Genomic DNA, 14,091 nt, shown 5'->3' on the forward strand with positions numbered 1-14,091 from the left:
AAGTGACTGACTTAGAATACAATAAGATAGGCAGAACTTGGGCGGGTAGCATATCTTCTCAATATATTTTATTTTATTTTGGGGGGGTTTGAGACAGAGTCTCAGGTAGTCCAGGATGGCCATGAACTTGCTCTCTATATAGCTGAGGATGACTCTAAACCCCTGACCTTTCTAATTCTACCTGCCAAGTGCTAGGATTAGAGGCACAGGCCATTATGTCCAGTTTCCCTGTGGAATTCTTAAAAGAGCAACAATATGTGTGAATATAAATGCATGTATGAAAGTTTGTATCTTATGATTCTTATTTATTGCTAAGCATTGTGATCTCATTTTATGCTATTTATAACTGATTTTAACTTATTAGCATAGAATTTTTCAAACATGTATAGAGAATCATATAAAGAACCCCAATGGATACATTATCCAATTCTAATAACTATCATCACTTTGTAATTTTATTGCACCTCTTAACCTGCCTTTTTGCTAGAGCATTTTATTTTATTTTCTAAATATTTATTTATTTGTTTGTTTGTTTGTTTATTATGTATATACTATTCTGCCTACATATATGCTTTCAGGTCAGAAGAGGGCACCAGATCCCATTACAGATGATTGTGAGCCACCATGTGGATGCAGGGAATTGAACTCAAGACCTCTGGAAGAGCAGCCAGTGTTCTTAACCACAGAGCCATCTCTCCAGCCTGCTAGAGCATTTTAAAACACATTCCAGAGTCTATATAACTTTATCCCAAAACACTTCAACCAAAAATGCACCTCAATTCCAGCACTCAGGTGGCAGATGCAGGCAGGTCTCTGAGTTCCAGGCCAGCCTGGTCTGCAAAGCAAGTTCCAGAACAGAGAGGGCTACACAAAGAAACCCTGTCCTGAAGATTTAAAAAAAAAAAAAAAAAAACAGGAAAAATGTAGCTGATTTTAGCCAGATGTAGTAATACTCATCTTTCGGGGTGAATAATTGGTGGTGTTATTCCCTAGACATGGCAGTGTTTGTTTAGACACATGGCTGTAATTTTTAGGCTTCTGCTGTCCCTAGTAATTTTTAATAATGAGCCTCTCTTCAAATGTCCAATTTTATGATTAATTTTTAAAGTAGAATTTTTGATTCAAGTAGATTTAAAAATTTGTAATGAAATAAACATGCTAAGTTTATTCTCAAACTGCACACTGCTATATGAGTTTCATGAGAAGTGTTTCAGCGGAGGAGCCTCACCAGTCATGGATGGGACCATCGCCGATTCCATACACGGAAAGATGTCCTCGACAGCGTCATTAATTCCAATGTCACGCTGCTTTGGCTACAAGTGAGCTGACCAAGCTTGTGTTGGTTTTATTTCCCATGTCCCTTTTGTCAGTATTTAAGTCATTTTTAGTGGCTTTTCTGGGGTGACTTCAATATACTCTTTATAATATGTCAAAGATATCAATTCTTTGATGACACAATACAATTATTTCCCCATTATTGCCATTGCTCTTTTAATTCCACTAGTAATTCTTTCTGTATTTATTTGTTTAAAAATTTCTTAGATGTATTTGTTTTATATATCTGTTTTGCCTGCATGTATGTCTGTGTACCACATGCCTGCCTAGTGTCCAAGGGGGGTCTGAAGAGGGTGTTGAATCTCCTGGAACTGGAGTTAGAGATGGTTGTTAGGCCCCATCTGGGTGCTGGGAACTGAAGCCAATCCTCTGTAAGAGCAGCAACTACTGCTAATACCAAGCCATTTCCCCAGCCCTGTATACTTAACACATTATTTCATGACAATCTTAAGGAATGTTTTTACACAAATATCTATAACTACTCCTCTCTAATACGACTGTTAGTTGCTAGTTGGTTTGTGAGTGAAGACAAACATTTTTTACATAATTGCAGTCAGCTTAGGATCTGTTTTGATGGTGAGAAGTGTCTGTTCTGTGAAACACAGCAAGCCTTAATCCTTGCCTTTCTTTGACACACACATATGAAAGTCTGAAAAGTATATGTTGTTTTTTCCAGGTCTTGTCTGTGTTCACAGGTCTCATGTCAACTCTGTTCTCTCTATCCCTGCATAGTCTGAGACTTTTGTCCTTTGGATAATGTGTGTCCCTTTCCTTTGCTGAGCACCATACCCTTGTCTCAGAGCCACAACTACTGAGCCAGGAGAGTCCTGGCTCAGCCCCTCTGTGGGGGAAGTTCTCTCTGGAGAGGTTCTGCCATAGAAGTTGGGGTTGCTATAACCACCAACCTTGGGTTTCTCATGCTATCTGATGCTATTCAGCATCATGTTCACGTTGTCCCCAGTCTCTCTGCGTCTGTCCTTGCCAACAAGGACAAGTCCTTCACAGGATACAACACTGTCGCCCCTTCCTTCCCTCTTGACTTTTGTTCTCTTGTTTCCTGGGCATCACGACTCTATACAGAAGTGGAAATGGACTCTCCACAGAACGTGAAGATAATAGTGCGGTAGACTTAATGGTCAGCACCACATTTCCCTGTGCTTTAATGGGAGGAATGGTCCTAGATCTTTGGACCAGGGGACAGAGGTGGGCATGGAAGAACTTTCTCTTCCTCCCACCATGCCGGTCAGCTTCTGTTCTGTTTCATGAGTCCTGGCAGCCTTGAAGTGCTCAATGCCTATATATCCTAGATGGTGTACGTGCATTGCCATCTCTAGTTTGAGTGTTTCTGTTTTTCTTTTGTTAAGTTTTTGTATGTGTGTGTTTCTGTCTGTGTCTATGTGTTGTCTGTCTGTCTCTCTCTCTCTGTGTATGTGTCTGTCTGCACGCGTGTGGTGCGTGCGTGTGTGTGTGTGTGGGGGGTGTGTGTGTGTGGGTGGGTGTGTGTGTGTGTGTATTAGGCAGTACTTACATTTTCAGATACCACTAAGCCAACAAACAGATTGGCTTACACACTATAAATCCAGACATGACTAGCTCTTGGGATTCAGTGTGGTGGCTGTTGCTCACTGTCAGGGTCCTGCTTTTTTCAAGACTGGCTGATTTTTGCAGGCAGCCTTTTCCTGTCAATGAGACATACAGTGGTAGGCCTTCATATGCATAGAGTTTTTTTAACCTACAGATTCAAATACTAAAAGAACTGGAAAATAAAACCAACTTGTGTACTTTAACAGACTTTTTCCCTTGTCACCCTGAACAATGTAATCTATTGGCACTGATGCTGTATTATAAATTACAAGTAATCTAGAGACAATTTAATATATATAGAAGGATGTACACAGCTTATATGCAAATATTCTGCCATTTTATATAAGAGACCTGTGCATTCATGGAGGCCCTGTACTGACCTCCTTGGGGATCCCGAGGGAAGACTGTACATGATCCACCTCTGATGGATGGGGCAGGCGGCCATCTTGGGACAAATCCATTTGCTATGGATGTCTTGACCATTGAGGTGATGTCATGCTCTGTCCACCCTCTCACCCTGTCTTCATTCAGGTTAGACCAGCTTGGGCCAATTATCTGCCCTTACCACTTGTAATTCAGGCTATCCCTGCTTTCTAAATATTTTGAAAGAACCAGAAATGATTCCTCAATTTTGTGTTCTGTTGCCATTTTCTGAACCTCTTTCTGACACTTTATACCCCTCTGCCTTTCCCAATCTCTAATGGACACTGTTCCACTCCCTTCTTCTACAGGGCTAACTTACTGGTTGTGACCATGAGGGTTTGTTTTTTGTTTGTTTCTGTTCAGCTTGTTTCACTTAACATAATATTTGGTTCCATTCATATTGCTGCCAGTGACAAACTTCATTCTTTTTATGGCTGAATAATATTTCATGTATATTCTATATATGTAAACATACTACATCCCCTAAATCTATTCCTCTGGAGGAATTTGTAGTTATCAGTTAATGAGCTCCACTGCAAATTAGAAAAGCACATGTAAGTAGGCATACCCCTGACATAGAAGAGCATAATTAAAGAATAACTGACTTACAAAATACAACTCAATTATAACTTTGCAACCTGGGAATTAGCAAGTTATCTGAACATATAGATATAAAACCTTATTATATTTGGAATTATAAGTCTCTTGAAGGGATTTACAAAGTTAGAAAGTTAGTGCTGACTAAATAGAGCTTAGTGTTTTCATCCCCAGTGATGTGTTTGATGTCTATAAACAGGGTGGGTTGAGTTGGTTGTTGGGTGGGTTGTTTTATTGGTCTAAATTGCTGTTATTGTTTTGTTTGCATTTTGCTTGATTTTAAGACAGACCTCACCATGTTACTCTTGTTGGCTTGGGACTGTGTAGCGCAAGTTGGGCAAGTGGCTTTGAACTACAGAGATCTACCTGGCTCTACCTCCCCAGTGCTAGGATTAAAGGCTGTGCCACTATGCCCAACCTGTTTGTGTTTTCTGGGATTCTGAAGCTATAATCCATCCAGCATATATTTGTCATCTAGTTCACACACCCCTCCTCATTTGGCTTTGATTCTCTAGTCTTTTAGAGTGATAATTATATACAAGTACAGAGAAGAATTTGTTCTATATTTTAATTCATTCTGCCAACATTGCGAGCCTTCTATGAGTCAATTGCTGAAAATGTAAGAGTATTACACCGTTTTTGTGTTCTGTATTGTTATCAATAAGAGACCCAAAATTTAAGTAGAGGAATGGATAAATTCACATTTGATAAGTGCCAGTGGTTTAAGAGGAAAAAAAAAAAAAAACAAAAAAAACAACATAGTGATCTGTCAATATCTTCTCCAGATTGGACAGGAGAAGAAAGCCTGAGAATGCGCCAGACCCTTAAATGAAATGGCATAATGTTTTCCACACCACCTGCACACATCTTCCCATGTACTACTATAAAAACCATCTCGAGGTTGTTGGTGTATCTAATGCAATGTAAATACTGTGTGAACAGTTTTACAGTGTATTAACCAGAGAACGATGACACGGCGGAGAGAAAGCCTCCACACATTCAGTCCAGAGACAGTTACTTCCTGAGTATTTTCTGTGTCTGCTTACCTGAACCACAGAATTAGAGAGTCCACTATACTTTGGCCTTGGGGCTTAGAGTAAAAGCCTTTGGAAGATGGTCTTTGAACTGGGTTTTGAAGTTGGAAAGACAGTAAAATTCTGTTGAGTGATAAACAGAGAAAAGGCATTTCCCCACAGTTCCTATGCGTTGAGATGGTGGCTTTGGGTGCCTGGAGCAAGACAGGCGGTCTGTGTAGCAAGGGGAATGTGCTTCTCACCATGGCAGCTACAGCGCCGGGGGTTAATCCATGCTGTCTTCATCAGCTGCTTGGCCAAAGAGTTTTCACTGGCTTCAAAGTCTCTTCCCAAAGGTAGTCACTCTGATGTTAAAATGCATAGTTGTTGATTTCTTTACTTCATGCCAGGGGTTGATGACTTCATTGGTTGGTAATTCAGATGCAAGAGTTCAGGCTTACAGAAATAGTTCATAAGTAAATGTTATATTCACTGATGTTGTAACCAGGATTCATTTTAGATCAGCACTCTTACGTTCCCTAAATGACATTTCTGACACAAACATGAAAATTAATACTCAGGAATGCGTCCAGTGAGCAGTACATCCTGTGACTGGGTTTATGGTTTGTTCATCATACTAGCGAATAGAAGAAATTTTGATGTTTTATTCAGGAATTTTTTTTTCTTTCCTAAAAATACTTCATAATGTTCACATGGTCTGGGGATGCAGCTTAGTTGATAGAGAACTTGTCTAGAATGCAGGGAGCCCTGGCTTCGATCACAAGCACTACATAACCCAGACATGGTAACACACACCTGTGATCCCAGCACTTGAAAGTCAAGGAGATCAGAAGTTCAAAGTCATCCTTGGTTACCTAACAAGTTTGCAGTCAGCCTGGGCTATATCAGAGTTTGCATCTTTCTCCCCAACCCAAAGATAATATGATCCACAGAAGCTCATCAACTTATGCTGGGTTTCCATCCTACTGACCCCATTGAATGTGCACACATATCCTGGTTTGGCAGTACTCACTGTGGCTGATTGACTTCTTAGCCTCACAGCATAGTGTTGCTGATGTTGATTGTTCTTCAAAGTCACATGGATGCTTGGGCTCTGGGGCTCCCTGCTGCTGCTTTGCATCATGAGACAGGATGGCACCACATTGCAGGGCTGGGAGAGGATCAAAATTCAGAGTCTGGCAAATGCAGATTGTCTGCCTGCCATGAAAAGCCCAGAAATCTAAGTTGCCCTGTCTAAATCAGGAATCAACCGTTATCATGTCTCGTTAGGTGGCTTCCAGACAAATAAGCTGTCCTTTGCAAAATGGAATGCCAATTGCCGAGTGATTATTTTGATTAAACAAGAATTAGATGGGTACTGGCAATTTGCAGCATGCAATTTGCAAATTGCTGCTTCTGTCAAATGACAGGGCACAGGCTGGCACTGCTCAGGTGGTGTTTCCAAAAAGTAGATGTGAGCTCACAAAGGACTTAGTTCCCAGATCCAGTGGTACCACTGCTGCCTCCCCTACACCACAGTTTCTCTAACCCCACCCCCACCCAGTACCATCCTAGGAAACTCAGAACAGCCTGCCATGATTCCATCTAAGAAGAACCTTCTATGACACAGTCCACAGGAAGGGTAAGCAGTCTTGAGCCCCCAAAATAGCAGTTTGGGGCTCTGACTGTCTGCCACCCTGGTTGATAATTCTCACCACGTGGTGGATGATGGCCAGGGAACTTGGTTGACAAGAGACAAACTTTCCTGGGATCAGCTGAAGTCACCGTAGAGCTGGTCTTGCAGCCAGGACGCCAGCATCTTTGATCTGTGTGGGCAGCCAGATAGGCTGAATCATAAAGCAGCAAAAGGAAAAAACTCACAAAGTGGTAAGTCTTAGGCTTGAGTCCTCCGGATTTGCCAGCTCTTTAAGTTTGGATAAGGACAAAGCCTTTGTGGAGCTGGGGAAATCTGTTAGAAGAGGGATCATAGGGTACACTGGGTAGCTTTGGGAGTTCTGAGGCCAAGAATGCACAGTGAGATTGTATGAGTTATGTGAAGGGCTAGGGTATCAAAGATAAGAAGGGTAAACTATTTTCCTAATATACAAAAGCATTCTGGAAGCTTTCAAGTCATGCGGGAGCCCCATGTGTCTACCCTATGACTCCCTCCTTATATGTCTGCCTTCAGATCCTGTGCTCATTAGAAACAAGCATCCTTTGGTATGACTGGAGCTGTTTTGCAAATAAAGGACCTTTTCCTCTTGGCACATATTTGGAGAAGCAGAGCAATGACTGGGTGACAGTCCCCACAGCATCTCTGATGGGCACACATATGCAGACCCCAATGGATCAACTGTGCCTTTTGACTTCATCTTGTTGACTTGTCAGAAGTGCTGTTGGCTTTCTGGGAGTCAAATCAGTCCTGGAGGTGACCTCAACTGGTAGTGTGTGGGTTTGAAGTCATAGAGAACTATTTTTTATCTGTCACTTACTAATTGTGTTAGAACTGAATCTCCAAGGAAAAATCCTTACCTTGGGCAAGTGAAAAATCTCTAAAAGCAAGCACCAGCTTGGTTCTCAGATTTGGCAATGGTTATAGAATTGAGAGATTCCATGTACTGTTTCCCTAGGGGCCAATGCCACTTCCAAGCTTTGCTCTTTAGTTATGTCTAAGACAGAAAGCCTCCATTCTCCATCAACAGTTCTTCAAATCCATCACAGTGTCAACAAGATAATGACTCTATTTGCTACCTTTGTGTGGCTGTGGCCAAAATACCTAAGAGAATACTTTAAAAGAGGAGTGATTTATTTTGCTCCATCTCTGAGAGTTAGGTCCTTGGTTGTGTGGCCCCATGCACTTGAGCAGAATGTCGTGTCAGTGGATGTACATGTTAGGGAGGTTCTGGTGGGTAGGAAGCAAAGAACAAGGAATAGACTAGAAACAAGGTAACAACAACAACAACAAAAAAACCTTCAAAGATATGCCAATGCCTCACTTCTTTCAACGAAGTCCCATATCCTGAAGTTTCTACCACCTCCCAAAATAGTGTCACTAGCATGGGACCAAACCTTAACATATCAGCCTATAGGGGACATTTCATATTTAAAGCTTAACAATGACCACAGTGATAGCAAGGTCAAGGGACAACCTATTGAATTTTATTTTAGAACGTATACACACACACACACACACACACACACACACACGCGCACGCACTTTAAGCTGCAGGACTATTTATCAAACAGTATCTTTTTCAGAAGACTGTTTACAAAAGAGCAATGGTGAGTCACAACCTCTTGGTTTTCTGATGGAACAAAGACCCTTATCCAAAATGTCAGTTTTATGTAATCCAATTGATGGTCAATTTAAGAGTAAGGTTGACCAGCCAGATTGTAATTAAGTCCATGGAAAAGAACGCTGTCTTCTGGATGTCAGTTCTCAGCGTTGTAATTAGCCAAATCCTCTCCTGTAATTATCTAGATCCTCTATCACTGACAGGCAAGCAGGAGGATGGGGAGGATTTGAGTGGAGTCCTCATTGAGTACTTTAAGATGATCAGCCAAGTCAAAAGGGCTGTTGATTACTTTATATGTCTGAAAGCTCCTGAATGCCGTGTTTTCTAAGTACCTGGGTCATTTTTCCAGGTTCAGCAGTGAGACAGGACAGCCCCGCTCCACTCTACTGCTGCACTGTCTGACTTTATATGAGGTGTGTGTGCCTGTATTTGGAACACACGCAGCTTGACACAGCCACATTCAGAATTACCAACATGGCATGCTGTGTCTGCTGTGGTCCTTTCCTTAATCTTTGTCAAGAGGCTGATTTTTTTAGTTGGAGATATCCACAGTTAATTATCTGCCTTTGTTATAACGAACAGCTCACAATGTATGAAATGACTTCTTCATAAAAACTCGCAATATCTAAAGGTTGCTAAAATGGAGTTCCCTCATGGGAAGACCTGCATCTCTGTGGCTGTGCTAATGACATTCAGCTTCACTGTGGCTATATTTCTTAGGGTTTTTATTGCTATGAAGAGACTCCATGACCACAGCAATTCTTATTTAAAAAAAAATTTATTTGGGGTGGCTCACTTACAGGTTCAGAGGTTCAGTCCATTATCACCATGGCAGCGGGAGCATGGTGCTGGAGTAGTAGCTGAGAATCCTACATCTTACAAGCCACAGGAAGTCAACTGTGATACTGAGCAAAGCTTAAGCAAAAAAACCTCAAAGCCCACTTCTACAGTTACACACTTCCTCCAACAAGGCCACACACTACTTCAACATTGCCACACCTCCTAATAGTGCCACTCCCTTTGGGATTATGGGGGGGGGGGTGCAATTACATTCAAACTACCACACTATGTTATTGCCATACAGCTTCACTGTGGCCGTGCTTCTTAGGGTTTTTGTTGCTATGAAGAGACACCATGACCATGGCAATGCTTATGCTAATGCCATGCAGCTTCTCAGCCTGGTCTCCTGTTTCATTCTAGCAAATGGGCAAACGCTTCACTTGAGTAACCAGGAAGCCCATGATATCCCAATGAAGCTAGGGACTCTGTTTCCTCCTTCTGGAGTAGTTGGGCAGATTAAAATATTTGACCCCATTGATTTCAGTGGAATTTTCTGATGACAGATTTTGGCCATGAACAAGGTTAGTAATAAATTGGGTGGTCAGCAGAAGGCCAATTTTAAGTTCCATTTGTGTGATTTTCTAAGTCCTTTGCTGTCTCCTCTCTTGGGATTGTGGAGTACTTCAAAAGTTAACAAAGAAAAAGAAACCAAGTGGATTAAAGCTTAAAAGGCAACCTCAGTAAAAATAGGAGCCAGGGCCATGTTTAGAATTCAAATTAGGGCACTAGTTAAAACTTGGCAGTGAGTGTTTTCTGGACATAGCATGAGAACAGTTGATGGCTGTTGGGAAAAGGAGGGTCTATTTTCTTAAAAAGTGTGCCCCTTGGTGGGTAGATCACTGTCCAGTGAAGGCCACACAACCAAGAGTATATGGGCAGTGTAAACCATACCTGATAGGCTTAAAGAAACATAAAGGACAGGAATCTGGATAGATAGGGGGTGGATATGGGAGAAATGGGGGGAAGAGGTAAATATGACCAAAAATATAATACATGAGATTTAAGAACAATAAATAAACATGGGGGAGGAGCTAAGCACTGGAATATTAATAAAGTATCAGTAGCAAAGGCAAAGTTTTTAACATACAAAACTTCTGTTCATCAAAAATTATGTTTGAGAACTTATGCTGGACATATAAAGGCTTTGTGACATTTACTCCTTTAAGAATTTTATAGTTGTGTATGTGTGCTGAGAAATAAAAGAAGAAATTAAGTAAGATAATGAAAAAGTAGAAGTTATTTTGAATGTTATTTCAATTTTACATGCAGTTTTTGAACAAGGATATGGGTGACTAATTTTCACATAGGTAATTACAATCACGATCTTAATTATGGCTAATTGCTACAATATTCCCACGTCACCCTTCAACAGATGCTCGTTGAGAGCTGAGAGCCTACTACTTCCCAATGCTGCCTGTTGCTCCCCTCACAGATCACTTGGGCTGCAGATTCCATAGATTCCAAAGGCTTAGTATCCCAAGATAATAAAAAAGCCTTTAATGTGATTTAAGTCCAGAAATATCACTGTGTTTGTTAGGATGATTTTACAATGTAATCCTTGAGATACAGAGTTCAAGTTCAAGTACTAAGGGCTGGAAAGACGACTCAGGGCTTAAGAGCACTTGCTGCTCTTGCAGTGATTCCCAGCTCCCATGTTAGGTGGCTTACAACCACTTTCGTAACTCCTGCTCCAAGGGATCAGATGGCTCCAGTGTTGGAGAACATATACATTCAACTTGCACAAACATACAGACATAGACAGACAGACAGACAGACAGACAGACAGACAGACACACACAAACACACACACACACACACACAGAGTAAATCTTTTTTCAAATGTTCCACAAACAGTTGATAATGTTGACCACCCCATTTGATGGGCTGTTTGCCTGGCTGTGTTTTAACTATATCATCTAAATAAATGACTAACAGCGGAATTGGTGTGTGTATGTGTAGTATACATGTATGTGTCTCCACACATGGAGACCTGGGGTTGACACCAGGAGTCTCCCCCAGTTATTCTACCTTAGTCATTGAGGTAGAGTCTCTCAGTTGAGCCCAGAGCTCACTGATATGAGGTGCTCTGGAGATGCTGTCTCTGCCTTCCATATTCCCAATGCTGGCATTACAGGGGACTGCCAACACCCACCTGGTGCTTACCTGGGATCTGGCAATCATAGACTAACACTTTATACTTGCATAACAAGTGCTTAATCTGCTGAGCCATGTTCCCAGCCTCTGTCAGTTGCTTTGGAGGTTAAATCAGAAAAGAGGAACTATTTCTGTTGTGTTCTAATAAAACTGAGGAGGTATTTAGTGAATGTGGACCATAACCACAGTTTTACATACAAACTGAAAGACACAAAAGCCGTGTGAGACGGGCATGGGGCCAGGGAACTGCCACCTCTGAAATGATGGGAGACTACATCGTGGTACGTTGTTCTTCCTTACAGTGGGTGCAACACAGTGGTCTGCATGAGGCACATTCAGGTTTTACATTTCACATTACCGTTAGAATCTTCTGGACTTAAAAATGTGCACTATTTATGTTTGGTTGTGTGCCCAGAAGTGGAACCTGAAGATGTTGGAGGGATGGCTGCATAGCTCATGTCGGCCTTGTTGGCGTGCCTGTTTTATTATGGTGTGAAATTGCCGGCTTACAACCAGGGCTGTATGAGGAGTGCCTGACCCTCTGTCTGACAGTTAGTTGACTATAGTGGCCACTTAAGTGTCTATGAAATGAATAGATGGATGAATGAATGAATGAATGAATGAATGAGTTCAGTGAGGTTATATACTTTTTTTCCCCATAGTCACTTAGGTGTGGTAGAGAGTGTGGTACAGTAGTACATTGCTTTGACAATCATAGTCACATAGCTTTCATACACTGTCTTGTTGTCTAGTAGCTGCTTTATCACATAGATGTATGTTTGGGGTAATAAGGCTTTGGTCCTATCTGAGCTCTCAGGCATCCACTGAGGGTCTCAAGTGTCACCCCCAATCCCATAATATACCATGAAGCTTCCAGGTGAGATTAGAAGCAAGCCTTGAGTTAAACAGTGTTTGTTTGAGTGCTAGCCACAGGGAAGAGGCCAGCGTGGGCACAAACATGCAGCCAAAATAGGTGCCATGAGGAGAGACAGGTGCTAATGCTTTGGGTTTCAAGAGGCCTGGTCTTGTGGCAGCAAGTGTGCCCTATGAGGGGGCTCAAGCAGAGCCGTAGCTAAGAGAGGGCTCTGACAAGAGAACCCAGGGGCCCAACCCAGAGTTCGCAGTCCTGCAGATGGGAGAAGCATGCACTCTGCACGCCACATTTGCATAACATACTTGTGAGGTTACCACACATGATTTGCAGAGAGAGTACTATTATTGTTTCCTTCAAATGTGTCGGGAAGAAGAGGAAGCTCACTGAGCAAACATGGAAACTGGTTGGAAAAATGGGATTTTTTTTTTTTCATTTGATTCGTGCAAAAAAGATTTGAACACAAAGGAGCCAAATGCCTTGCCGTGACACGTTGGCAAGCAGGAAGGAAGAACACAATTTCTCAATATCAAAGTGTCGAGTCTTGAGCTTTGGAGAGTCTGGGATGCCTAGCCTGGAAAGGGTTTCGACAGATGGGGCATTTTCGTAGTTACCCAAGGAGTGCTACATGATGGATGTGGAGGAATGGAGGGACAGTTTTGAAATGTCATCTGGAAACAATTTCCTCTCGAGTGCCATGCCACCTTCTCCCATGTCTGTCTCCACATGGAGCTGTGACCCCTTTGCACAGCTCCTGAGATTGAATGGACTTCCCAAAAACACAAAGACCAAAAAAAGACTCTTGCTGGCATCTGGGTGCCCAGGCAATTTGGAAAGTCAGCCAGAAAACCACAGTGGTCAGGCTGCCTTGATTCCTATTATCCGCAAAGCCATTTCCCATCAACCCTGAAGTGAAAAGCAGTTGTTCCATAGCCTAGTTCTCCAAAATGTGCTATTTATGTGTCTGTCCTTGTGTGTGTGAGAATTCCCATGAATGCATGCTACAGTACTGGGAACTGAACCCAGGCCCGTGGACATGCTATGTGGTTGCTCTACCACTGAGCCATAGCTCCAGCCCTCTTTGTATTTTATTTTAATATTTTTTTGTTTCCTTTGAGGCAGAGCCTCACTCTGTTGGCCAAGCCAGTTTGAAACTCACTCTAGATAAAGCAGAACTTGTGGCCTTCCTGCCTCAGACCTCAAGCAGCTGATATCACAGGCCAATGCCACCAGGCTAAGCACATTTCCAAGCACTTAAAAGGAAGTAGAATAATTCTCAATGGAAACAAAAATTGCAGGGACCAACAGGTGAGGAAATAGATGGCCTCCTTCACCACTGCCTCACGTACATTGGAATCCCTACACAGCTGACAGAAAAACCCCGTTGTCTGTAGCCTGGGAATCACCAGTTCCCCTCCCCCAAAATGTCCAGGAAGAGAAGTTGATGACCTCCAAGGAGCCAGAGAGTCATAGGATGGATCAACTACCCTGACGTCTCTATGAAGAATTGATCTGGCATGTGGACTGTGCCCAAACCCTCCACCATCCCTCATCAACTTCTGTCAATCGCACATCTGGTTTGGGCTTTGGAATTCTTCTGAAGCACCCCAGGGAGCAGCGCTCATATTTATCAGACTCTCCTGGCTATCAGTTAGGCTTTGTCTAAACTAAACAGTGAGTCGATTCTTTGAGTATCCAGGAAGCCCTGGAATTGCATACAATTTAGATCTGCAAGGGTTGCTGTGAAGGAACATATTTAAGCAGCCATTGGAAGGAAGGCCATTTTGGGCATCCATGAACAGCATACAATGGAGAATACACATGGAGGCATCTGAAACCATGAAATCCTCACCCCAGCCCCCAAGTAGCTTTCATTAAATCTTGGGGCCAAAACATAGGAAATGGGGTAAGATGCAATAGTGTCACCAGCAAGAGCATCCTACTGAGAGTCATATCTCTGACTTCACACCGTGTGCCA

General features: G+C 42.3%; 1 protein-coding gene across 2 annotated transcripts in view; it reads left to right on the forward strand.

Moving 5' to 3' along the window:
* Lnx1 (ligand of numb-protein X 1) overlaps positions 1–14,091 on the forward strand; it is an 84,860-nt gene that overhangs the window by 23,596 nt on the left and 47,173 nt on the right. The gene's annotated exons all lie outside the window — the stretch shown is intronic.

This window comes from Onychomys torridus, chromosome 10 (genome assembly GCF_903995425.1).
Source record: "Onychomys torridus chromosome 10, mOncTor1.1, whole genome shotgun sequence".
In the NCBI taxonomy this organism is placed as follows: Eukaryota; Metazoa; Chordata; class Mammalia; order Rodentia; family Cricetidae; genus Onychomys; species Onychomys torridus.